The sequence below is a fragment of the Helicoverpa armigera genome, chromosome 1, assembly GCF_030705265.1.
Source record: "Helicoverpa armigera isolate CAAS_96S chromosome 1, ASM3070526v1, whole genome shotgun sequence".
Lineage (NCBI taxonomy): Eukaryota > Metazoa > Arthropoda > Insecta > Lepidoptera > Noctuidae > Helicoverpa > Helicoverpa armigera.
Genome location: NC_087120.1, coordinates 10330069 through 10357768, shown reverse-complemented (window position 1 = coordinate 10357768; position 27700 = coordinate 10330069). Strand labels below are relative to the sequence as shown.

General features: G+C 35.0%; 1 protein-coding gene across 12 annotated transcripts in view; it reads right to left on the bottom strand.

Moving 5' to 3' along the window:
* LOC110374605 (potassium voltage-gated channel protein Shaker) overlaps positions 1-27700 on the bottom strand; it is a 281576-nt gene that overhangs the window by 110714 nt on the left and 143162 nt on the right. Inside the window, exon 1 of one of the 12 annotated variants that reach the window (XM_064035040.1) lies at positions 12487-12627. The exons of 10 other annotated variants lie outside the window; for them this stretch is intronic. The gene's annotated coding sequence lies outside the window, so the exon portion shown is untranslated. Of the gene's footprint in view, positions 1-12205; positions 12324-12486; positions 12628-27700 lie in introns of those variants that run through there. One more of the 12 variants, XM_021332387.3, reaches the window with a different exon arrangement.

The window sequence follows — 27700 nt, the reverse complement described above, 5'->3', positions numbered from 1 at the left end:
CTTCTAGCGTTAAAGACAGTGTTGATATTGACCACGTTGTGACCACAAAACTGTTGTTAAGGGGGATCGTAAAAATTCAGTGGCGCCTACCACACGCAACCACATATTGACACTGTAAGCCTGTAGCTACTGACGGTACCCCGCGGTTGCTTCTGACAAAATTTAACACTCTTTCAAGGCTTTTTCAGCACTGAAACTAATTTAAGTTTGAGTAACACTATGGTATGAATCGAATTTTCTTCCAGATTACGCTTACAAAGTATGTTTTACAAAGAAGTACCTATGTGTGCAAAGGATTTTTTACCTGTTGCCTATTGGTTAAAAAGGGTATTTCCGCTATTGCCCAAACTTTAGCAAAACCAGAGGTTGAATTCAAACTAGTAAGTATTATTACCACTTTGTCCTAATACAAGGCTTACACTACTTTAAGAATTTTATTCTGCGAAACAGTGTTACGACAAAAGTTGCATGCGAGCGCACTCCATTAAGAAGAACTCGCTAAGACTGAAAAGTTGCAAGTTGAAAAGTATTGTGTTACCTCTTAATGCCGCGTGTGTGTACGTAGCGGACCCTTGTCTCCGACAGTTGTCTGACAGACTTGTCACAGCTGTGTTCTCTGCAACGCTATTGCTTGAAACATTGTTCTCAAATAGATTGGGACATGAGAGCTTTTCTTAATTTGTTTGGATTAAACTGAGTATCGCATGAATGATTTTCCTTTTGGAATTGAGCACGTCATGCTTAAACAAATGTCTATTTTTTCGTGATGAGTTTTCAAAGTTATTTGAACGTATTCATGATCAAGGCAATGATTGGTTCATTAATGAATGCACCATAATATAGTTCCTCGTCAAATAACCTCAACTTATGACGTATAATATCCAACTACCATTTGAGACATGTGAGGTAATTATATTGTTTGATTAACAAAGTTTTTTACGGTTAGTTGTCTCCTAGTTTTGAGATAGTTCAACAGAGATGGTTTATAAAGACTGCGCTACAACGTAGATTAATATAGGCAGCCTGTTCTGTTTCTTAAATGATTCTCATTGTAATAGGAAATTGAACCCTATTCCCAACGCTAAAAGTAACTTTTTACGGATCCCTTGGACTAAGTGCTAAACGTTAGGTTATTCGGAAGTTTCGCCAAGTTGTTGAAGCAGTTGAAAGTTCTACAGACAGATATCGACGGTGTATAAATGAGAACGATTTTAAGTTTGCTATTTATGCTTTTAATAAAATAAGAGGGGATCGTAAACTAAGTTTTAAACTAAGACTATGTAGCCCAATAACTGCAGTTTGTAAACTCTTGCCAAAAATCGAGGAAGTAAAATAAAACGTAGGAGCTAAATTGCATCATTACACAACTTCATGAATAATGTGACCAGTATTGTAGAACCGCCTCTTCCGACAAATCACTTAGGCCCGCTGAACACGACAACCATAAACTTAGCAATATAATACTAATTTTGCTAGTTAGTTGCTAAATAGGTGTTACCTACCACTATTATGGAAATTCTTAGAACGTCGTCTTTTTAGGTCGGCTTTATATTCAATTCTAGGTGTAAAATCAAATCGGAGCGATCGATGCGCTTGACTCTGAAGTGCGAATAACGATTTATAAAACGTTGTTATGGGTTCGCGTCTCCTATCGGACGATATTGAAGCGTCCATGATATGTGGCTGGTATTTTTCTCCCTTCAGCTATAAAGCGTCGAACGCTACCCGATGCCGGGACGTTCGAATTAAATGTATGATCAATTACTACACGCCGGGGTAACAAATAGGAGCATTGACGAGTTCGGTCAATAAATATATCTACGATAGCCACAATGGCTGTCGAATAACGACAATATGAAACATTTCACCTCGAAATTAAAAACACGTTTTATAGTTTTTAAAGTTTTTCATTTAAAACTGCCACAATTGGTATTGTTATTCATTTTTTATTCGTTATTTATTTGCAATTAAACCCTTTCGTATTCTAGTAGTTCTTATAAAACGTTTTCGTTTTTCCCTAAAAGTGCTACAAGACAATGTGTCATCTCTCCCCATCGCTCGATGGTAAACATCTTCAGTAGACAATAAGCGAGTGCTCTTTCCTCGAAGAGCCATTCTTGGCGGTTCAAACTTTGACCTGGCTAGTACTTGAAATTGCGATATCCGAGCTACACATGACCTCTTAGATATACAGTGCACATCTAGGTCAAAAACATAGCGTAGTCAACCGGAAAATTTTGCTTAACATCACGAATATATCAGCCTAAAATATTGGATAAAATGCCAACATTCCAATATATCAGTTGCTGAGAATCGCGATCTCGAAATGAAGAGATTTTGTATTGTAGAATACGTATCTAGTATATTATTGGTACTTCCAATTATGTTTACGTATAGACTCAACTTGAGCATCTGAATATTAAATGTTGAACTAAGCTACAACTGGAAATTAAAAAAGAAATGAATAAATCTAAATCAAATCGTTCTCTTCCCAAGGCACCAGGTTCCTACTTTAATAGATTTATCTCATGTGAACATCGTTGGCGGTCCGTTCATTTCCCACATACTCGGTTGGCTGCCCCTTGTACTGGCTAGTACGCGAACTTATGTTCTGCCACTTGTACAGGCTCACTCAAGTCTATATTCCATTCTCACAGAGCTGCCACGACCCTAAGGTATGCAAGTGAACTCTTATAATTGATTTCTGACTTTAGAATTACGATAAATACAAAGTTAGGCACTCAGTATTTGTCTGCATCGCTATAAACGACGATTGAGCCTAAAATGTTGACTGCATTGCCATGTCGGACAGCAAAGCTATTTCTTAAACGAAATATAGGCCACCACATTTAAGGGAGCGTGAAGTGGTTTAACCAATTCTGTCATTAACTACCTAAGGACCTTATTATATGGAATATGAACTAGTCACACATAATATTAGCGTCATTGTTATAAGAATCGATTACATTAGTAATAGTAAGTGACAGTGTAGGGGCTAAAAATGGACTTGTAAGTTATTTTTAACCCCGAAGGTCACTAGTTATAGAGGGTCATGTATGACACACACAGCTTTTGAAGCATGATTGTTTTGTATTCGCGAACTCGACTTACTCAGTAAGCACACTTTGTACAAAATACAAAAGAAGATGATTATGCTAACTTTGTGGATATGAGTACATACGTATCATAAAATAGAATGTTGTACACATTTTCAACGGTGAAAAACTGTAATTTTTTAAATTGTATTTTCACCGATGTTATTGAATAATCAATAAATTGTTAGCCCGTACTTTTCCTACAATTAACGAGACTTTGCAGATTTATTTAACCTAATTCATACTAAGAGTCTTATAAAAAGCTTTATAATTTAACGTACTTATAAATGTGTAGGCACCATGCATAAATGATGTTCCTAGAAAAAATATTTCCTTAACAAATACGACCTTAAGATTCGCATTATATTTTTGGAGCGATTGTGAATAAGTAAGCTGAGAACACTCAATTAATCTGGTTATACAGAGTGTTCTAAAAATTCAACGTGTTTTTTTGTGAGAGGAAAAATCGGCTATAAGCGTATTGTTAAACCGTGTTATAAACCAATTTTGTACGTTATTTTGTTGTATTTTTCCGTCAGACCGAAATATATGGTAGCGCTTTTCCGATTTTTATGATTCATTTTTAGTCACGATATAAAGTTTCGCTGCATTCAGCGCTTGTTTCGCAGAAGTGTTATAACGGCTAAAATTATATTTGTGCATCTTGATTAAAACGCCCCATTTTTCTGGTAATTTGACACGTACCTGACAACTATACAGTTAACGGACTGTTCAAATATGGCTTTTGTGAAAAATGTTTGCTGTTCTATTTTAACTTTATTAAAAATGCACCGATTTAGAGTTTGTGTCTAGCAAACTATTCATAAAAGGTAGTTAATAAATACAAAAATTTTGAGTAGCTTGGCAGTTTTACTTGCATATAGGTAGAATAGTTCAATATACAAAGAAAAGATCGATTGACTATTAAATATTCATCAATGGCCAGCTTTTAACTGTTGAGATATACCTACTAATACAAAAAATATAGCCCTAGTTATTCACTTTCTATACTCCTTGGATTGAATCGGAAAGGTATATACTACATATTATAGCTGGATACATAAGAGTACAGGTCACTTTAGCATGGGCACACAACCACATCAAGCCAGGCCGACAACGTTATTGCACACCCAGGGGAGCTAGCTCAACGTCCACAGTAGCTTAAATGGATTTACACGCATTCAATGTCCTCTCATTAATTTGGGACCAATTGATACGAAAACCAACGTACCGATATTTGTGAATATCCGTAGTTATAAATAGAAGAACATCTTCTATAGATGAAACTGTTATACTTATCTCTTCATTGTTGTTAGTAAATAGCTAGCATTGAAGTGTCTGGAAGGAAAGTCTTTCATAATCTTGGTATTGAACGCGGCCTTTTTCATTTTGATCATCATTTTCTTAAACTTGATGAAGCACAAATTAACCACCCCCGCCCCAATTCTAATGGCTGCCAAGATGTACGTATGTAGTGTTTACATGCCAACCAATTAACAACAACCGCAACACAACTAAACGACTAATAGCCCATACGTCACACACACTTGTGTAATGTGTACACGTAGCAATAATTAAGCTAGTGTGTGTCAGCGTGGCCGTGGGTCGTTAATATATTGCTTAATGCGTACACTCTTAAGTCTAATGAAACTAAGAAAATTACTTAAAGGTAACTCCTAAAATTATCACACGTTTTGTGAACTGAAAAGCACACCAAGTCCTTGTGACTACTGGCTGAAGGAAACAAACTCAATCACAGTCTCACAGACCCTATATTTGCTTTTGATTGGTTGAACATACAATGCATGTTTTGTTTGAAAAGGTTCTACAATATAGGTTCTGTTTTCTCATATGGTACTCCAAGATGAAACGAATAAGTTTTTATTTAAAATCCATGTTTCAAGGACGCCGTAAGCTGAATTTAATGGCTGCTACACTATTGATTTTGTTGGCACAACTGTTACCTGAACAACATACGAGTACATTCAGCTTTACATGGCAACCTACTTCTTAGGGAACGAGAGATGAACCAATTTGTACGATCATCCGGAATAACTGTATTGACATATCTACCATTACTGCTGATACCAAGCTTGGTAATTGAACTCTAAATGAGCAAGTCAATTCAAGCATGCTAAATGTGAAGGCGTAGGCGTTTCTTGTGAAGCACAGTGTAACTGCTAATCTGGCAAATATGTAGACTGCTAATACTGATGACATTATCTGTCGTGTTTTTGTCACCGCTCAGCAACCAGCAGTGGTGTTTAATCAACGACTTGATCAACGAAGATGCCTATGATGTCATAGAAAGTCGGATGGTCTTTCGAATGCATCCTACATTGGTATCTTTAGCGTCGTTTTATCTTAAATCCACCGAAAGATTTTCTTACTAATCTAGACTCTTTTTCATTGCAACGGAGAAACCAGAAAGCGCAAAAATAGTTAGGTAATGTTTCCGATTCTCTGCAACTAGTTATCTAGATCCAATCAGCAAGAACTCTCAAAGACGTTCGGAACATCTGTTAAAGCTCCGATGTTATCCACTTGCAATCAAAAATTAAATAGAACAGAGCCACTTTAGTTGGATATACGAAGGGACCTTGTTACAGAATCATGTCTGATTCGACTCATCCTAAGGCCGTGACGAAACGTAATAATAGTTTCCTATAAGTCATCGTTGTAATTAATAAATACTCTTGAAATTACGTTAAAATAAAATGCTTTTGAAATTGGCTTAAGGTTCAAAATACATCCGCAGAAAAACGTTGTATAAACAATTAAGGTTTTTCGATTAAGTCTAGTTTTCATTTAGTCGAAAGAGTGCAGAAATCCTGCTATAGACCGCCTCCCCTCGGGGCTAAACGATGTGGTGGATTTTTCAAAGGGAACTTAGTTATAATTCTATTGCAAGATTTTCTAAAGCCACCCTCTGCGGACGGCGTGTGGATTAAGAAAAAAGTAGTTCTGATATGCAAAAGAAGAAAATCTGAGGGGAGGAAAGACGCATTAAATTAACGTTGCGGGAAATATTTACGAATATTATTTTGCATCTTAAAAACTGCTTTCGTTCTCGAGCAGACCGTTATCATATCATATTTTAGTGGGCGACATGGTTCTTTGACAACAAACTGCAGATTGAAGTACCTGTGTGGAAAAGTAGTACCAATCAACTAGGGAAATATAAAAAGTTATTGACTCTTAATTAATCCTAGGTATTGAAAATATGCTTTGAGCCTTTTAAAATATCACTAGTAGTACCTACCTGGTTAAAAAATTGGCGTCTCACGTATGTGCAGCAGCACAGTTGAGTATTTTTCACGTGCCAACGACGCTCTTTGCCCGTTTATCAGTGTTAAAAAGCAGCCAGAGTATAGTGCCTAGAGTAATGTAAATCTTAATTAGACTTAACTAGGAAATATTCCTCTAGGCAAATATTTTACCTTTATCGTTACCTGTTTTACTTTGCAGATACTCGTACACCTCTTAGCACAAACTACGGTAGTCTTCGTGTTATTAGAACTTCCATCTTTTGGATATATAGTGCCGAACTCGAAGCCGATGAATGGTATGAGCATTTTATTATTTTTTAGGAAAGGAACTATGTACTTGACGAACATTTATAAAAAAGTGACCTAAATGTTATTCTGAAGATATATTTAAGTAGGTAAGTATATAAATAAGTAATAAGTTTCATCAAACGTTCAAGTTTGTAATATTAGTAGGATAGTAGAATTTGCCTTCGACGTCACGACGATAATGCATTATGCTGCTAAGCCTTCCATTTTTGAATATCAGGAATAATGTCCAGTCGTTTATCAAAGTCGCATTTTGTTATTGTCACGTCGAACGAAATGTAAATGGATAAATCGCAAGATATTTACATTTGAAGAACTCCGACTAAGTGGCTCGCTATCACTGATGGGTTGCTTCAGTTTCGAGGAACGAAGTTTGTATTATTTAATCGAACACTGATCGGTAGAGTGTTGAACAATACCGCAACAGTCAAAACTGAACAATTCGAATGTTTTAAATTGATTTAAGTCCAAAATATTTTATGCAAGAAATTCGGAGTTACGAAATTCCGTAAAATAGGATCCGAGGGAAGCGTGAATGAGAGTGGCAAATTTATTGTAACTGCGAGCTGGGTGGTCGGGAGGGGGGGAGGTACTGGCCCCGACTCCAGCAACATCCAGATGGTAACGAATATGCCGCGTCATCCACAGCTTTTGAGTGCATTCCTCCGTTAAATAGACATTGGCTTTTGAGAATAGCAATCTCATTTATAATAGAAACTCAGCCGTGTCCTACTAGCTTATGAAGGAAATCAAATGACGAGGTCCCAAGCAGACTGTGGTCAACAGAAGTTGCACAACAATATTGGTAATAACTACATTCAGTGTTCTAGTTTCAGTTTCTAGGGAGTGGGTATTGTTCAAGTAAAGTCTGGCGGCAAAATTGTTACCAGTTCTCTCTAACTAGGTGCCATAACATTCGTGCTGAAGTATCATTTGAAAGGCGATGAAATAAAAATGTTCGCAAGTATACTGCGGTCTGTTTTTCAGTCTGACGGTGAAGGTGGGAGAAAACAATGGAACGCAAGAAAAAAATCATTTGCCTAGAGACCCGATACTCATCAAGCCATTAGAAAAGTGGAAAACGGTTGGTTGCGCTGGAAAAGCGATTGTTTCTGCAAAAAAGGGTACGGACTTACGAGAAATGCAATCAGTGTCCCGCACTATTCCGATTCTTTTGTGATCACTCAGTAAAAAGAAGTGGCTTACTGTTTTAATCTCGGATCTTTGATTTCTGAGTTTATGTCATTTTTGAATCCCTGTCGTTGATTAAAGATTCTAAATAAATAAACAATATTATCAAACATATTTTTTGTTCTATCAAATAGATTTTTTTTGGGTTACCTTCATTATGTTCATTTTATAAACATTGATAAATAATCAAAATACTTTGATGTCACACATTGCAGCACGTTTTTATGCTGCTAAATAGAATCCATTGCCGATATCGCAAGAAAAAAGCAGCACCTGATAATGACGGACTAAAATTTACGGACAAATCTGTGAATGACAATAATCTTATTTTCAACAGACATACCAATAAAACCATTTAAATTCTCAAAATTTTTAAATTCTTTTTGATAACAAGACGTGTCGGCGACATAATATTAGACCGTATATCAAGTTGATCTCCATAATTAAATAGCATTTAATCTGTTGACGCGACGAAGGAGGAGGAAGTTTCTAATGAATGTCACAAGTCTCAATGTATTGCAATATTCTCGAGTTTCGTACTCCGGATCTATAATTAAAGTACAGTTAAATATAGGATACCATTCATTTTCATCTAAATGTCTCACTCTAGACTGGAAACCGTTTATTTTTTGTAAATTGTTCTATTTATATTAATGTGTGTTTTCTATTCCTGTTCTACTATGAATATGATTTTATCATGGTGACGCAGGAATCATCGTTATGGCTTTTTATACGAAATATAAAATTCTGTAGTTGAATTTTCAAGTGTAGCTTAAGTGTAGCTTTGGGAACAATTAATCACAAGAATAATAAAAAATAATTTACAAGTTGACATAAATATTTCGAAAATGCGAAAAAAATCAATCATATCATTGACTTTCTGCGACGAGTTTATTGAAAGATTTTAGTTTTCAATTGTTTTCAGCTGTCAATCGAAGCTCAATTGGTATTGACGCCAGATATTACTCTTGTAAGCGTATCGAACGTCAACACAGCGTTCCCTTCTTTTTGCAATCTCCACTTGAGAACATTGCAACTTCTTTATTTTGATTATAATTTATGACCATGACTGATACTTAAATCTAAATCAGTCCATCAGATATGAGGTTTTGCAAGTACAACATTTTTTGTTCCATAACTGTTGTTGGTCGATCGATTCAAATGGGAATAATATTCTTATTTTTACAATAATATTTAAATTCCTACAACTACATACTTCTATCATAATACATAATATTATTCTTGATTAGGTATAGAGCCAAAATATTTGAAAGATTATAAGTTATTTAAACGACCCGACAGTTAAAAAGTTGGACTATTAAACCCAACTCAAATTCCTTTACGATTTTGCACCGAAGATCCGTATTATCGGATGTAAGGGTGAAATTAATCACACATTTATTCTTAAATGTAATAATGACTTTTTTGTTGGATTGTTTTGTTTTAATTTTGATGCAACTTGGCAGTCATATAGATTATATATTGGAATAGCATATAGGCTCTATTAATGCGGTTAGTATATTACAATTATTATTAATAATTATTAGATATAATAAAGCGAATCTAATTCTAAAGTCGACGTGAGCTAAAAATAAAGATGATTCTTATATTTGAACAAATGTAATATATAAAACACACTCTATTCCACTTTTGATACTTTAACTTGTCACTCTATACTGTTTCAAAATGTAAGTGCATTTTCGTATTATGTTTGCTGAAGTGAGCGGTACCAAATTGTTCTCTTGTTCAATGCGTTATGCAGCACCTTGGAGCAATTTTCAATATTTCTTGCGAATACCTCTTTCGAGTATCATAATCTTTAAGATGCATTGAAAGCTCTCGTGGTATTTTCAAAGCTGGCTTTTGCGAGTCTTTTTAACCTAATTCCTAAACAAAGGGGCTGGTTGCCTCATCGAAATATTTTTATTCATCATTTATAAGCATTGTTTTTATTGAATGGAATATATTTTTACGTTTTATACTAAGTCCTACTTATAAATAGGTAAATGAATATTTTTTTTATATATTTTTTGAGGTTTTTGCTTTCAGTAGTTCAGTATTTTGGGCTGTTTGTTGTAAATATGCTTTAGAATTTATTTTGCGAACCTACAAGTAGACCACGACCTAGTTTAAGGAATAGGTTAACGCTAAATCAGCTTTAAAAATAATTTAATTGGAAGTTAGGAAGTCCGAACTTATGTACGGCTAGGTAGGCATATCATTATTCTTCTACATCTTGCTTTAACTTTACAGTACAGAATGAAATCAACCGCGCGTTTTTTTTAAAGATACCTGTATTATGAAAAATTCTTTGAAAGCAGTCAAAACAAAACATCATTAATGAATGAAAAACAGCATTATTCCCTGGTGACAAAGGCACATATTTGCGCACTAGCATAGCTGTTATTAATGTTTGTGATGCAGATGGACCTACACTGAGAGCTTTTTTCCACTGCACAACTGAGACAATGGGAAACGTCATTTACATCAGAACGAGATATATTTACATCTAATATTTGCATATTAAGGAAAAGTTTGCAATGCAAAGGCTGTTTTCGAAATAATTTAACAACCGTTTTATTAAGTACTAAGTCATATACATCTATAAGACATCTATAAGTAGATGTGACGGTTCCTTTCATGTAGCTTTGAAAAAATAAATTCAAGAATTTTGCTTACTTAGAAAAATATACTTATCAAGTTTTCCGTGCTTGTGTTTTATTAGCCTTCTAATTTTATCTTTTTGATCCTCCTGAGATATTATTAAAATAATACGGCGTTTTTTGTGAATTACTATAGTTTAAGTTTTCAGCCTTTCTTCTCGAATTTTAATCATGGTTACGTTATCATTAAAGTTTAATTCAAGTTGATTACTCCATATAATTAGTGTATATATATTATATTTTAGTCTATATATTATAATTAATAAAGTTGGTAGATATTTGTGTACACGTGAAGTTATGTTGTTATTATTAATTTAGCGCTGTAGGCTTAAACATATTAGATATTGAATTATAATTCAAGTTAAAATCACACAACATATTTTGTTATTACTAAAGACATTGAAGGTTCGTGTTTACAATTTAGTTTACATACGTACTTCATTAATTTTCTTTATATAAATATTTATTTATTTATTTGAACATGCATCTAAGGCCCATGTTTATATAGGTACATTTTGTATATAGTATTTTATTTTTAGTTTTGTATAAAGATAAGTAGTTTAAGTTTGTATATATGTATAGTGTGTACATTAATGATTCAATAAAATTGAAATTCTAAGGCCCATAGGATATATTGCTTATTTTTGCTTTGGTTTTCAAATACCTACCTAATAATCAAAACATCGCTTTTAAATTTGGTGCCAATAAAAAAATACATAAAAGAAAAAAGAGATAATTATTTCAAGGAAGGAGATTGGTGACAAATAATTAATTAATTCCCTTAACAACTAACTATCCTCTAATTAATAAACGGTGGATAGCCTTGGCATCATGATGCTAATTTATTGTTGAAAAAAAGAAACAAAGTAAAAGATAATGCTTAGCCTTTTCTAGCATACATTGGAAGGTCCATTATTCGTAAGATACCAAGATTGGTATCCAAAAATATTCGTCTACAAGTTTAATATATTTTCTTTCTTTAGAAAAGAATGTTCATTTGGATTCTTGATTAGAATTTTCTTTCAGATTGGAATGAAAGGCACAATGCTGCTATTCTAAAAATGTCCACTTAGGAAAATATACAAAACTGTAATCACGGAGGTAAAGGTAAGTAGTAAATATAGATATTAGGTAAGCAATGGCCGATATATAAATACTGTCACGATGAAGGTAAATATCATGCTTTGAGGAAACCAGAACAAAGTCTATTTTAATAACAAAAAGGATATTTTAAAACATAGTAACCTAAATTATGACGCTGGAGGCTATCTTTGCTTTAATGGCGCATTTAGTGACATTAATATTTGTAGATGGTGCTTTCTACCGAAATCTTGGCGGCATTTCAAATACTACCGCAAAACTATATTTAATATAACAAATCGGTTATATTATTTAAATAAAAGGTGTGACATCGTGCGACAACACCACGAACTTCGATCCAGTGCGAAGCGTTACTTAATACGCTTAATTCCAAACTTAAAAATTAATACACACGTCATACGCGGTCTATATAAATTCTTGGGGATTTCATTTTATGTCCATTTTTGTACGCAAGTAATCCTATGTTCATGGAACATGGTAATTTGGGGACCATTTCCATTTATGTAACTTCCACGCTGGATATATTTGGCATAATAACTTGGGCTGTTCGAATTCGCAAACGCGGAGCAATGTCACCAACCTTGGTAGAACTGTAAGGTTTTAAATGAAAACAATACAAGAAAGCCAAGTTTTCGGTAATGAGGGGAGGCAGGAGCGCAACAATGACGGCCAGCTTCTGCAGTGCCCGCTTTGTCCACCCAAACTCGGATCCTTCAAGAGTTATTTCATTCAACCTGACCGAATTTGTATTCGCTCTTTGCGGTAACAAGACCGACACTTTTATGCGCTCAACTATCGTCCACATGACGGCTGTCGGCGTACGAAACGCGGGAACCGCAACACCGGGAAGTTGAAACTTGCCTTTCGGGGCAGTCGGCGCGACGGGGCCGATTCGGCGCGGCGATGGGTCCGCGCTCGCATCGGGCGGCGGCTGGACGCCGTGCTGTGGCGACTGTGCCGAGCGGCCGCGGCGGCGCCTTCTCGCTACTGCGGCACGCGCCCGGCCCGCGCTGCCCCGCGCCACCGCGACGCATCCCCCGGCCGCACCGCGCGCCCCGCACCCTTGCCACCGCCCGCACGCACGCCGCATTCTTGCGTTCAGCCCGCCCTCAAGCGCGGATCCGACCCGCACAAAGAGCCTAGACCACTTTGGGGGTGACTACGTCACTTTGACTGTATCCACGCTTTCTGCAGTACGTTGCCGGTCGCTCACGGGCAATAAGCTGCCGCCACATGTTACATTGCAGATGTCGTTAACAATTAAAAATAAACTTAGCACTTTCCCGTTTGTGAACTTTAAGAATGGGTATTTTTTTTTAAGCTAGCGTATCTAAGTCGTAAACGCTATTCTTATTTTTATAAACATACCTTCTCGTATTTTTTGGATAACGGATGGTAGAAACAACAAAAACAAATGTTTCAGCAAAAAATGTCTAAGTAGAAAGCTTCATATAAGCCGATTCATGAAAAAACTGCAGACCTAAAACCTATTTTTTTTTCGAAAATTGTGTAAACGTAAAAATACTTTCTTTATTTCTTCTTATTTGGTTCTTATTTCTTCTTTTTTTCCAGATCGATAATACTCCTAGTTAGACGGCGTATGATCCGTGTAAACGGTTCCGACAGTGAAAATCGAAAATATGAACACGACCTTGAACTGTTTAGTTCAAGTTCCTCCTGCCCTGATAACGGAGGTTTCAGAGGGCACACAAAACCTCTGATATCGATTTTAAGAAATAATCAACCCTCCTCGGAAATGTACGAAATTGTTAAATTACTTATCTAATAAATATAAATAGCTAATTGATAAAAAAGCTGCAATATAGTTAAAACGTAGACGGATATTAAGATTTTTTGAAGATAGATTATAATTTATTGTTGCTGAAAATTTAATCCAGGAATCACTGAACCACTTACGAAACCAATGAACAATTAATTATTTGTCAATATGTACCTATTTGCTACACATTAACATATTCTTTATTGCATATGTATTTAAATTTTTTATATTTTTTTAATCCTCTTCTTATTCTAAAACAATTGACCGCAGTGCAGTTAATTTGACGCAAAAGTAAAAAGAGTGTCAATTGTTTAGTGACAGGACATCACAGGACATAGAGTTCAAAACCAGAACCGATTGTAGGTACAAATGGCTTGTTCGTGTATGCTGATCGGACTAGCGGACACTTCTCGATGTTGTGTTGCGAACTTAGTTTCGAAGACGGAGTTCCTACTAACACGTGCCATCTATCATGCATGACGTTCATTAACAACCATTACAATAGTTGACAGAGCAGGGTAAGAAGAAAGTTTCAATGTTATGAAACTTGTGTGAATGGAAAATGCAATAGGTCTTGTACCCAACAAAAAATGGGTTCACAAATTTTTAGGATCCACAGAAGAACCAAAGTCACCTACCTAGCCTGAAGAATTGTTAAGCTGAAGTGGCAATGAGCAGGTCACATAGCTCACAGAACAGATGTCCGATGGTGCAGAAAAGCTCTCGTGTAGCGTCCACGACTCTGGAGACGCGGCGATGGCAATAAAACAGTAATAGTGTGTGGTCAATTACAGCTTGTCGACCATGATCACGTGTTATATTATCTTGCCAATCAGTATTTAATGTAATGAAGAAAATGACAATTGATACGAAAAAATAAAGTAGATAGGAAAAAATGAAACTAATATAAAACAGGTTTGAATTAAATACGTAGGAAGGAGTTTGCGTCCCATTTATTTAATTGGATGAAAACTCCGAATACTTTTTGGTTACTCTAAGCCTGGACGTCACAAAATGATCCTCCTATACAGCTGTGCTTAGTCTGCGAAACCTACCGTTACAATCTACAGCTATCTGTATTAATTCGTCTTGTTTTATCTCCAAAAAGTTTCAAGTCGTTGTTTAAATCTTTGAAGTGGACATATCAAATAAACAGGATACTTTGCTTCACTCATAGCTACACAAACACGATATATTTCTTAATATTTTGTCGCTAAAACCAATGGGCATGTAATGAGGGTAAATGTAAGAGGCATCGACATCTTTGTCTTCTAAGCTTGGCCTTATCTTAAAACTTCTCATAGTAAGTTGGTCAAACAAAAGAAGTTCATTGCCCCTCATGTCTGGTAGCAAGCAATAATACAACTGTCAGATAAAAGGGACTTATTTTGTACAATTGATTGTTATACTTATACCTACGTATCATCAAGAGGATTTTTTCAGTGCTAGAATTGATGGAAAATTGATAAAATAAGTTTTGCATGTTAATTCAGAGTAATGGTGGCTTTGGTGTACAATTAAGTTAAGATAAAATGATTAAACTGGCTAAACCATGTGTCAGCTGTTTAAAAACGAAGGGTAGATAACCGCATCATATTAAAAAGATACGAAGACGTTGAACATTAAGTTGAACTGACGCTCTAGCTCACATTTTTTATATAAATTTTAAATAAAAAATGATGAATAGACTGAAAAAAGCCGTCGTATCTTCAGCGTCATAGAAGCGTTTAATTTAATAGATGCTTGCTGTAACAATTGACGTGGAGACACTAGCGTGGGACTAGTATACACTGTCGACACCACTAGATAACGTTCGTGCTCATAAAACTGTTGTATTTCATATTTATAAGGCTGACTTTATAATGTTGCCACCGATTTTTTACTGTCTTTAATAAGTGGTGAAATATAAATAATAATTTGTAGTTATGTTTCTTAATAACGCTGTATTAAGATTCCATCTCACGATTCATCATCTACCTAGCCTTTTCCCAACTATGTTAGATTTGACTTCTATTCGAACGGAATTTAACCCGTACTTTACAAGGCTGACTAACCTGAGCAACTCAATACCCATTGGTATGATAAGCTGTCAGACTTTCTGGCCTTATAACTATCCGTAACGACAACCAAAGATGTTGCAAAGATAGCCAGGAAAATCATTCAATTACCAAATACAAAAGTTTTTTATTGATCGCATTTCAAAATCTCAAACGTACCTATATGCAGATGACCTATTCGAATGCAATAAAACAATACTAAAGCACACCATAAATAGCTTATAAATAATATTGCGATAAACTGAATTCATGAGCGGACTGAAACAATATATAGAGAAGATTAAACAGATTGAACATTGTCAACAGTCTGAAATCATCTATCACAAAATCACAATCGCAATTCCATGATCCGATTCCAAATTGACCCGTGAATTACGCAAATTACTACAAATTATATGAACAGCGATACGTTACTACGACTTACTTTGTATTTGTATTGAAATCTAGCCAAAATGGATAAAAACAAGCCGCGGAAATATGAGCGTTGTAGTTTAATAATGTCTTACAATTTATTGATGAGCAAGCGGGATGATTAAGGTCTATATCCCGCAATGTAACAATGAATCCTTCAGTGTAAAATTGACGATGATGATGATTTAGTATTTCTTTTCAAGAGCAAATAATATTTAAAATACCTTATCACGAAGATCCCGATATTTTTTTACACTCTGCAAATAGTGTTCTTGCTTAGGAGAGTTTCCTCTTAACCCGTTAGTTCATTCACTTTAGATATATTTGCTGTTTACCAGTTTATTTACTTACCGTTGTACCTAAGCCTGTAAATAATAAAAAGACATCAGGCAACTATTCTTAAAATAAACAACCGATGACCACAGTATTAAACATTCATGAACCGGTAGCACTAATAGTATCCGCTGTCCAATTAACAGTACTCGCAAACTAGACACTAAACAGTTGGCCGACAGTTGACCGATGGATGGCAATATATTTTTTTAAGAAAATCTTGATTGCAATCATAGTCTTCAGTCTCTTTGATACCGACTAAATACCTGATTATTGCCATGTGCATACTACCTACTATTCAACTGATTACTGATTTAAGAGCCCAAACAAACTATCGGCCGACTAAAAGTTTGCAGTCTGCGGAAACTCTAACAGTACCAAACACTATAAATAGGTAACTGAAAGCCTTTCAGGTTTATCGGTTGCACTTAGTGGACATTTATTTGTGTTATTTTAAAGTCAGTGGTAGAAACGTATTTTTAAATTGAAATGTGCCTAATGAACAGTTATTTAGAATAATAAAATATTTATGTAGTCTTTTCATGCCACAAGAAATAAAAATAATTTTTTAACATGTGGAGCCTTGTTAGTAGTATTTTTTTTTTGTATTTAACAATACAATTGTATTGTTGAAATACAGTTGTATTGTAGAAAAATATTGAAGATGTGCTTGATGTATAATCATCTTCAATATTTTTCCAAAAGTTTTTAAAAACATCCACATACACGAGAGCTTATTATAGCTTAATTGGGTACATGTTGTGTAGACATTTCTAAAATAATTGTAACTGAAATAATCAGACCGTGAAATATGCCCTTTTTAAGGCTATGGACCTATGTATCTATCAATTATTTTATAGGATTTGTTTTCTAAATTTGAGTAACTCAACTATACCATTTTTTTGTTGGATAAGTAAATACTTGGTGACGTGAGACAAGTTCGATCACGTCACGTTGAATTACGATGGACGCATATGTGTGAAACTGTGAATTTATTTACTTGTACCTACTGTATCCGTATGGTACGGTCCCATGTGGATTGAGATCGAAACAAAGGGCAATAAGATCCCTCTTCTATTGTGACAAGAAACTTCAACTTTTTTTCTAAACGTACGCATAGTAAAATAAAAACTTTTCCAATTAGTGCGTTGTTAATTGCAATATCCAATTACGTATGGCGTAAATAAACGTGCACAGGGAACGAACAAAATTAATTTGTTAATATTCTGCGCGAGCTGGCAATTTTACTCTGTTCCATTGATTGGTAGAAGTTTGGCGTAGTTCATCCGTTTTGAACGATCAATCAGAATTGTTATAATCAAACATGTTACCTAATTAAATGTTGATTGAGATACTTTATGTTGGAAGATAATTTTAGATTTAAATTATGTTTTTGACCGCCAGCTATACAATTGGCCTAAGGCAATGGTTTTATTTAGAACCAAACATACCTATTAGTTTGACTTCATTAAGGTTCGAGTTAAATTTACTAATGGACTTTTTATCAATTGGAATATCTGGACGCAGTGAAATCTTGATGATGATGATAGTAAGAGAAAACTCCAGTACAAAAAACGTGTGTGAACTCGCCCTAAAGCATGCTTCCCGTCCGTTTTATTGACATTGACAGCGAAAATAATCTGAAAGACAATAATAAAAATATTCTAAGTTCGAATATAGGCGGCGCGCGGTAGCACACTCGCGCGGTGTACGCACGACGATATATTATAATACATTCACGTAATACGTACGTTTTTAATAATCTTGTTGTGATAGACTTGCCTCATAAAATGTGCAGATCCGACATTCCTCTCAGTTTTGTCAGACGTTTGTATAATTGATTGCTAAAGGCGAAACAATTAATTGTATTGTTCATTTCGTCTTCTGAAGCTTCGTATGGAATTGATATGTTTAAGAAATTAAGTGCACCTTTTCTTGCAGATTAGCCGATCGCAAGTATTACACTACTCATTATTATTTGAATTGAGAAATATAAGTGTTATGATACTGTCAACGTTAAATATAGATATTTTGAACTAATTCTCGCACTCATATCGAAGGTTTTGTACGATGAAAATCTACTATTGGCACTCCAATCTACCGAAACGCGTCGGTACGTTTATTAATACCACTTCAATAACAAATCATGTCTGGGACAATTTATTGATCTATGACCTTACGTAGTTGGGTACACGGTCATTCTATGTAACCTGTTTTCTGCGGCTGAAGTGGACGAGACATATTAAATTAATTTCAGTCAAATTATTTTAATAATCTCTAGACGTCTACGTTATTCGTGATTCTGTGTGTATTTTTAAATGCCGACTGCCGGCTTGTCTGTGTGCGTATCATACATCGCCGCAGCAATATGAATCACACAGGTAAGAAACTTCAAAGCCGATTTCCATATAATTTAATTAATAAATATGTACATACATTAAATACAGAAAAAAATATTAATTTCTTTTTAGATCGGAAATTGTAAATTTTGTTAAAAATATCCTTCTATTCTATATTTATTATAATATCATTCTTAAAGTTGGTTATACCGTGATACTACCCAGGTATCAAATGCTAGTTGTTACATCCAGTTGTTATTTACAATTACAATAAAAACACATCGGAATCAGCTTTTCAAAATTTAGATTCAAAATCTAGCACAAAAACAAGGCCTTTCCCAATTTAAATAAATAAAATATAAAGATAAATAAAACGAACTCCATCCTGAACGAAATTATTCATATTCAACATTATTTGCATCAGTGCAGCTGCATTCACAGATACGTAATACGAATATCCCAAATCCAAGTATATACGACGTCAAATATTTCTCTGTAGAAATATTCCTAAGTGATAGTTTCTTTACGGGAACTTTGAAGTTAAAGTGCTTACTTTCAAAGATTCAAGCGATAAAAGTAGACGGTGTTTTTTGTTCTATTTTGAAATCTAGCCTGTGATTCGCAGCATCCTATCATCCCGTCAACGAGGAACTGGAAAATTCTTAGTAATTTTACCAGCGTCGCGTTTAAGTATCGGGTTTTTTTCTCGAGACTGGTGTATAGAAGTCGATATTGTTTACAGTACGTACATCAATCAAATCAAATCAAATCGTTTATTTCATTTAGGCCTTTACAAGCACTTATGAAAGTCAAAAATTATAAATAAGGTTGACTCTAGTTGCCCAATTCAAAAGTAGCTTTCTATGGAGAAGAACGGGAAAGAAACTTCATGGTTACTCTTTTTAAAAGATACGTACTCATTTTTTGTCATGTTAGTATGTGCAATTCAATTTATTCACTACTACGACTGGTACAAAACATTACTTGCCATACAAATATTGCCTCCGGAAAAAAGGTAATTTTCAATTGCGCACAAACAGTTTTAATGATGAAAGTTATCTTGACCGGTTATTAGTTTAACTAAAACTACCCCAACATTGGTCTTTGCCAAAATTCTACTATGTGTTTACTCTGCTTATTAGTACCGCCACAGTAAGCTCTGGTAACACCAAGACCTCACGATTCGTATTGCCATACTATCCGATATGTATACTCAGAACTTAATCATCTATCTGAATAAACATATTTAAGTTAATCGAATAATTATTGAAAATAATATCTGCATTTCTATCAAATTTACTTAAAAAATCCAATAGATCTCCAATTGTAATCGAATTGAAAATTAAATGTTTGAAAAAAAGTCAGTAAATAAAAACAAAAAATTAATGTTAATTACACGAATGTATCAAGTATATTCGAATAATAATTATCAAGCGAAGTATAACAGATTCACCGAAGTTTTTCCTCATCAAGAGGTACTCTGACTGAAATGCTGAATTTAAAATTCCCTTTTATTTATTGAGGAGAGATTTGTTAAGCGTTTCTGGGGACTCGGCCACTTATGGTACGCTTTCCCGAAAAATGGATCTACGATAATTATTTTGGGCTTTCATTATTTATTTCCTTTTATTGAATAACTGTTTCCGCTGGTGGTTCGTGGGTACTAATACTCGAACATAGATAATAAGTAGCCTATGTGTTATTCTGATATAAATATACGTTATAATACTGCTAATTTTGATCAAAAGTACTTTTAGCGTGAAAGGGTACGTACATATTTACTTAAAAACTTTCGCATTTATAGTACCTAATGTACCTATCTATTATTAGAATATTAATACCTAATTGTTTGCTGGAAACTGTGAGCTTTTTATGGATAACATTTTGGGAAATTTCTATTTTAAATGATTTTATCGTTAAGCCATATATAGGTATAATGATAATCTATGTGGCGACGCAATAATCAGCCACAATAAAAGTAGGAACAAAAAAGATGTACATACTGCAGCGAGTTTCAGAATTTAATACGCAGCTTCAATACTCGCTAATGGGGAAAGTAAACCATTCAAACATTTTCGCTGTATAGCATAAGTCCATTAAAACTCTCAAAATATTCTAAAACTAGTAGGAGAGAAGCTGCAGATTTCCTCTGCGGTGGGAGCGGAGCTTAGCCTTTTGTGTGACGCACACTTAGCGGTTGCTAGCGCTTAATTAAGCTGCAGTAAGCACGTAATGAATTTACTACGACATTAATGCTTACAAGATTCAGGTTAAAACCAGATATTGAAAATAAAGTCGCTATTTTCTAGTGGACAAGTTCACGTTGAATTAATGATAGAAAATGAATTCATTTTATAACAAGTCTTGTAGCAAAAAAGTCGAACAGATAAATAAAATGCAATTTTTGGGATTGTGTCTTTTGAAGTTTCTGTATCTAAGAATGCATTCCGAATTAAAATTTTGTATTTTCAGTTGAGAAGGAAATCATACTCAGCTTTCCTACTGTATTCCTAAAGGCTATATATGCAAATCCATAAGTAGCTGCGCTTGTTTTAAATCATGTATGCACTGAAAAACCAACAAGCGTGTATTATAGATTTTTCATGGCGGACTCTGTGTATTTTATTACTATAAAGTAAACAATGGAACCAATTTTCTGTAAAGTGGAAACCAAACGATTTGTCTTAGTCTTTGTGTCTTGAAATATAAATAAAGGGAGACGCGACTGATTGTCCATTTATTGTATTTGGATAGACGATCTGTTTGCTGCACTAAGAAACGGTTTTAAATCACTAACTTTACATTATACATTTGTATTATAAACAGCTTTAAAATTGTTTTTTTTTTACAAATGATTTGTTGGTTTATGTAGAGAATGGTACACAATTTATAAGTATCTACAATACTGTATATGAAAAACACAAATAAGTGAAGATAAGGAAGGTCAAAATAAATGTTTCCGAGTACCTGCCATGATCTTACGCTGTATTATTTTACCTAGTTTAAAATGCTAAAGCTAAAATGTTGAAAGCAGAGTGTTGTCGACACTAATGCAAGTCTAGGCTAAATAAATCGGGGCTGGCGACTGTCTGCAAGGAGCTTGAATAAACACATTGCTATTTCACTTAACATGAGACCATGGAAGCTATGAGGAAATCTCATCTCAGTTCTGTATCTTATGTTGTTGTACCGGTATTTTAATTTTTGGATGGTCAAAGCTCATTGCGGGCCACGTTTATCTGTCCTGATTTCTTGCTCTTTGATTAGAAATATCAGGTACCCAACAATTAGTACGGTGGTACTTACTCACTTCTATGTATCTTCCCAATGATTTATGAATCCGAGTGGAGTGTGTTTTAATTGAAGAATAAAAAGAACAATCCATCCAAAAAGTTTCGAATTCGAATTTTTTTGGTCATTATCAAGTACTTCTTAATGGAAAGCAAAAAGCTCAAGACATCGTTCTAAAATGCTTCCTGCATCACGGATACAACGAACAAGCTCTCTTCGCTATCTTAAACTGTATAATATATAACTCGTTACCACACATTACTCATAGCATTCTGACACACCAATACATTGTTCATGTTACATAATATATTGTGTGCATGTGTGTGTGCCGTCAACAGCTGACTGCAGGCGCCAAGCGGTCCGGCAGCGATCTTGCACTATATTAATGTGACATTATGTTTGAACTGCAAAGCTGGTCCAGAACGCTTGCTCCGATGTTGTATTTTGAAAATAATAACACATGTTCGCACCTCACGAAGGCGATTTCAACACCTATTCTTGTGTTCTTTGCAAGTGGACTAAGGAATAGTACACACACATTCGGCAAATTACAATATAATTACCTAAATCTGACATTGGTACCAACATCTGACTACTATGAGTTATATTTATTTTATGTAATTCTTATATTATCAGCATCCTTTTTATTGTTTTTATGTGAGATTTCAAAATTTTGGTACCTAATATTCAATAGCGTTTTATTGGAAAAGTCACCTTGTATATGTTTTCCTCAAAGGTCTTGCGTTCCAAAGCTGTGATAACTAAACTAAGCGTGTCATGATACCCTAGGTTTTATAGACCATAGGCTGTTAATAGGTCCGCTACTGCGGAATGACCTACTTTTATGAAGTTCCCTTCCAAACGATCCATTTGACATTTCCTGGCGTCTGTGGCACCAACAAGCGGTCGCCCGAGAATGTGTCTATCTTTTTTATATTACAAAAGTCTGAAGTCGCCAATCGCCTTTCAGCGGCCGTGGTAATCAATGCTTTTTCATTGAGATAAAGGGTGCCAAAAGTGGGACATTTGACAGGTTTGGAGAAGTGGAACGAAGGGTTTTGATGTTGACTGTGTGGTGTGAATGTTCATCTGTCCTCTCTCATTTTTAATTTGTTAGGATTCATAAATGCTTTTTAGGTATTTAGAGTCACTTTATGGAGGGTCTTTGAACAAATTAACCAGTTTATGGTTAGTTATTTGACAGGCAGTTTTAAAAACTATTCTAGTTAGATTATTCTGTGGACATCTGCCAACCGCTAGGAATGGGTGATCCTGCCAAACATGGCACAGAGAATTACCCTTAAAGCTAATGACCTTTTCGTAATGTAGACGGAGCCAATGCACTGGCTACTATGTTTGTGCACTGCGGGGTCGGGATAGAAGGCTGCCTACAACATCATGTTGAGAGAACCGTCCTTGCTGAGATATTTAAATACCAGTATGTAGTTTTGTACAACACATTCTCAAGTACTATAGGACGTTGATAAGTTACGGCGCAGCAGCCACATACGCCAAAGTTTCAATACAAACGATGAACACACATAATCGGCAAACGCTTCACGTAAATAGATTATTACAAAACTACTCGTACAGTTAAACAGTATAAACGTGCAGACTTGCGAAGTTTTTCAGAAGTCCAATATTTTTACTCGTGTATGAACTTGAAACCGTTTGGAGTTGTCCGATTTGGCGGAGTTACAGACCGCGCGGCGTCATTCCTTAGTAGGACGGCGCCGAGAGCCGACACACCCAGATAATGTTTTAATAGGCCAGGAAGAAACATAGATATTATGACATTAAGACGCTTATTTTTCTTTTATTATTACAGTATTACTGGATTTTTGGTTGCAGTTCTAAAGTTATTAGGGTGTCTTGTTTATGGCTAGCGATAATTTTAGACACAGTCCCATCACTTCAAATGCCGTTTTTTTGTTGGTTAATGATTAATAATGGCAGCATTGAATGTTAGTTAGCTGCGCTGATGAGCACATTTCACGGTCGTCCAACACTTAAATAGATGTCAGTTAGCCCACCGCCTTATGTGATTACATGAAGCTTAAAATTCTACAGCTACATTTCCGTTATTAAAACCTCGTTAGAGTTAAGAACCAATGTGAAGACACAGTTGTTCTTTAATAATGAAAGGAAATAAAGGGTACCAGAGTGATGTTAATACCAACTCGGAAACATTGTCAACCAATCAAATTCAACTAATGAGGCTCCTAAAATAACTAACAAATTAATCGAATTTTGATACCTGGTTTAGTCTTCGTAAATTATCGTTTTGTTATGAATGATGACTTGGTTGGTACAAAGTTCGAATTTAGAATTCAGTTTACAAGGGAGCTTTCACACTAACGGATTTTCCGAGCGGCATCGCTGGTTTTGCACTGGCAGTGGTGCACGTATAGGAGTGAGAATAAACAATTGACAAACGATGATACCTTTACCACGCGAAAGGTTCTTTTTCCGCGCGGAATTTGTGTCACGCGTAAAAAAACCGCAAGCGTGAAAACTCTGTAAATGGCTTAGCAATTAGTAGAGCCATTGAAAGACGACTGCGTCAAGCTAAGGACTACAGCTAGTCATTCAATGTTTTATATTTCACGTAGAATGTGCAGGCTACATTCACTGAATTGTATAGATTAGCAGAGATACGGAAGCATGAATGGAGAATTCTAATTAGGTTCGGAACACAATAGATCAAGAATGCCTCCGTATTGCAATGTATGCGAGACTTGGCGAAGTTGCCCTGTTACGTCATTTATACCGAAAAGAGGTTACTGGCACTAGAGCGTGGAAGAATTAAGAATACTAGACTTTACTAGTCTTTTATTGTAAATGGTAAAGTACCTAAGTGTTTCAGTATAAATCGCGCGATCGATTTAAATGATATTTAGTGTTTCTACTAATAGTCTACATCCTGAGAAAGGACATAATATGATACTTTTTTTCCGAATGTGGGAAACATTTCACTTGAGGAAACATCACACTTTCACTTGCAATAAAATTGTGAAGTGGTGTTAAAGGTATGCTATTCGTAACTGATTCACGAAACATAAGTATTTTAACTATGAGTATAAAATTATATAAGATCAGGTTTAATTAAAAATTAAATACCATAACTGGGTTATTTTATTTGAAATATTTACATTAATTTTCAAAATTGAATAATTATTTATACCTATTATCTAACTTAATAAAAATTGAACTGGATACACAGTTCCTTTCTAAAATAGACACGAATACGATAAACGGCAAATAGCTCTTGAAGCATCTCTAAGAGAAACATATTGAACGTACAAAGACACGATTGACTTTGCTGAACTAACAACAATAGAAGTTTAGTCGTTCGTCTGCGCTGTCTCTTAGTTTCCGTTAATTACGATCAGTTCATCGCACGTAACATTGTTTGTACTGCAAGCATGTCTCCAATACATACTGCCTCGTACGATATATTTTTCTCTCTAAAGCTATTTTATAAAAACTTTGATTAAATAAAGTTTTATAGGTACTATAAAGACAAAAAATTTACTTAGTTTGATGAATGCCTGGTATGATCATGTAATTTTTTGTCCAAAATTAGAATTCCTGTAACCCAATTTCAATGGCTCAGGAACCAAAAAAAGTCCGCAAATAGGAGTCTGAATGAAAAATGCGACGATGCGGCCACGATTCAATTCAATATCTTGTCCTTTCCGCGTCGTCGAGTTGTCAACAGGTTTGAAGTAAGTAATATCGCTATAATGAACGGAGGCTATCAGCTTTCTAATAATAGTACTCCGCGTCCCGTGGAAGGTATTTCCCGTACCTAGGTAAAAAATGTCCTACGATACCCGGGAATTGTGTGGCTTCCCAACAATGAAAGAATTTTTCCAGTGGGTCCAGTAGTTTCGGAGTCTATAAATAAACAAAAAAATCCTCTTTATAATATTACTTAACATCCTTTCCATGGAAATCCGGTGAACATCAATCAATCATAGTTTACGTACGAAATGTTAAAACGGGATAGCTAATTGAATAAATTGATTCCCGATAAAAATTGAAACGAATAACTCAATCGTGGAACTTCACTTTTAATAATCGAATTTATCTTTTATTTCAATAGCGTTGCCTTGTCGAATTGAAATGTAACTGTCTATGATTATTAAATAACTTTGTGGAGTTTGTGTATCTCGAATAGTGGTAACTAGTGAATCCGATTATGCAGTGAGTCGAGTCTGTTTCTCTTTTGCGGTGTAGCTGCTACCTGTTCAATATAACGGACATTATTTTATGTCTTTGGTTGCAGGTCGGACAGTTCCTTTATCATGCGGCGAAATGGTTGTTCTATGAGAGAAATGAAATGGTTTCTTGTATGGATTGGAACAGATTAAAAAACATTGTTTCGGTGTATGTATGCGTAAATTATTTTTACAGTAAATCATTTGAAATATTCGTATATAAATTGTGCATTAACTCAAGCATACAAGCTCACGAACATGCAGCTAGATAAAGTTTTGAGAACTTATAGCTGAACGAAGATGACTAATTTTAAAAGACAGACAAAACTAGAATTTCTCTCATTATAGACCGTCTCAAAGTAAATCAACAAAACCATATAAAGCGAAACAATATACGATCCTTGGAGATATTCCTATCTACACTCAGCAAACAGACCTCTGACCACAGTCTCTAGTTATTAATACACCTTCAGCACCGCTAGAAACTGGTTTGTGTACTCTCCGGAGATATGAAAGAATGAAAACTGAAATGAAAAATCGTAACAATCAATAAATAGCACAAGTACTCCAATATGAAAAGCCACATGTATCAAACGTCTCAATACCATGTTGCACCCTTACTGAAGTAACAACTGTTCTACAGAATTTTGACTTTTAGATATGTTTTAGGTACTAGCATGCTAACTTGAATGGCTGTGTTTTTTGTTGAGAAATTGCACAAAGAAGATCAGTTAAAAAACCGAGAGGGAAATCTGTTTCTTGGATTAATTCGATGGACATTTACATTTATATTCAAAGGTTTTGTAAATGTTGCCAAGAAGTGGACTACCAAAATTTTTACTTGAAAATTGACTGATTGCTTGGATGTCGAAAAATATTTCCGTGTAGCAACTGCAAGAAGTTCACACTGAATCCAAGCTTTCACAAGCAATAAAGTTACTGCGTTGCTAGCAGACATAAATCTTAGCTTGCTCTAAGAGATAAATGACACAATATCAACTATAGTTTTTCTCAGCACGTAATATTCTTGTTGTATGAATTCCATACACAAACTGGTAATAAACTAACTTAATAATATACCCTTGGCAGTGCAATAGGTCGTGTTGGCGTGAGATCGCCCATTTAGTGCACCCCGCTCGTTTCAAACACGCCACGGCGCTGATTCAGAAATTCTCACGATCCTGCTTAACTGTTCATGTATCGATTTATATTCTTTAGTGACGCGCTACTTTCCTATTTTCCACTGAGAAACAATAAGCCTCATATTTTATTCGAGTGTTATTTAATTCATCGAAGTTATGTATATTGCAAAACGTTGGAAGTATTCCGTTGCTATTCTCTCTAAAAAGGCACTTACTATAATAGAACTATTCGCTATGAAGATTTAAATAATTGGTGCATATATGCATCTTAATAGTGAGTCTGTAAATCGAGACAATTTCATATAACCTCAACCTAACATATTTGGTACAACTTGGTCTCATACTCGTGCAGCCTGTTATCATAGTTGACTAATAGTAAAAGTGCATTACGCCGATGATTCAATCTATCTGCCCAGGTTGCATGTTCTAAAAGTCATTGAAGCACTCAGCAATGGGTCGTAACTTCTCATTTAAATCGAGTTAAGGTCCTCAAACTGTT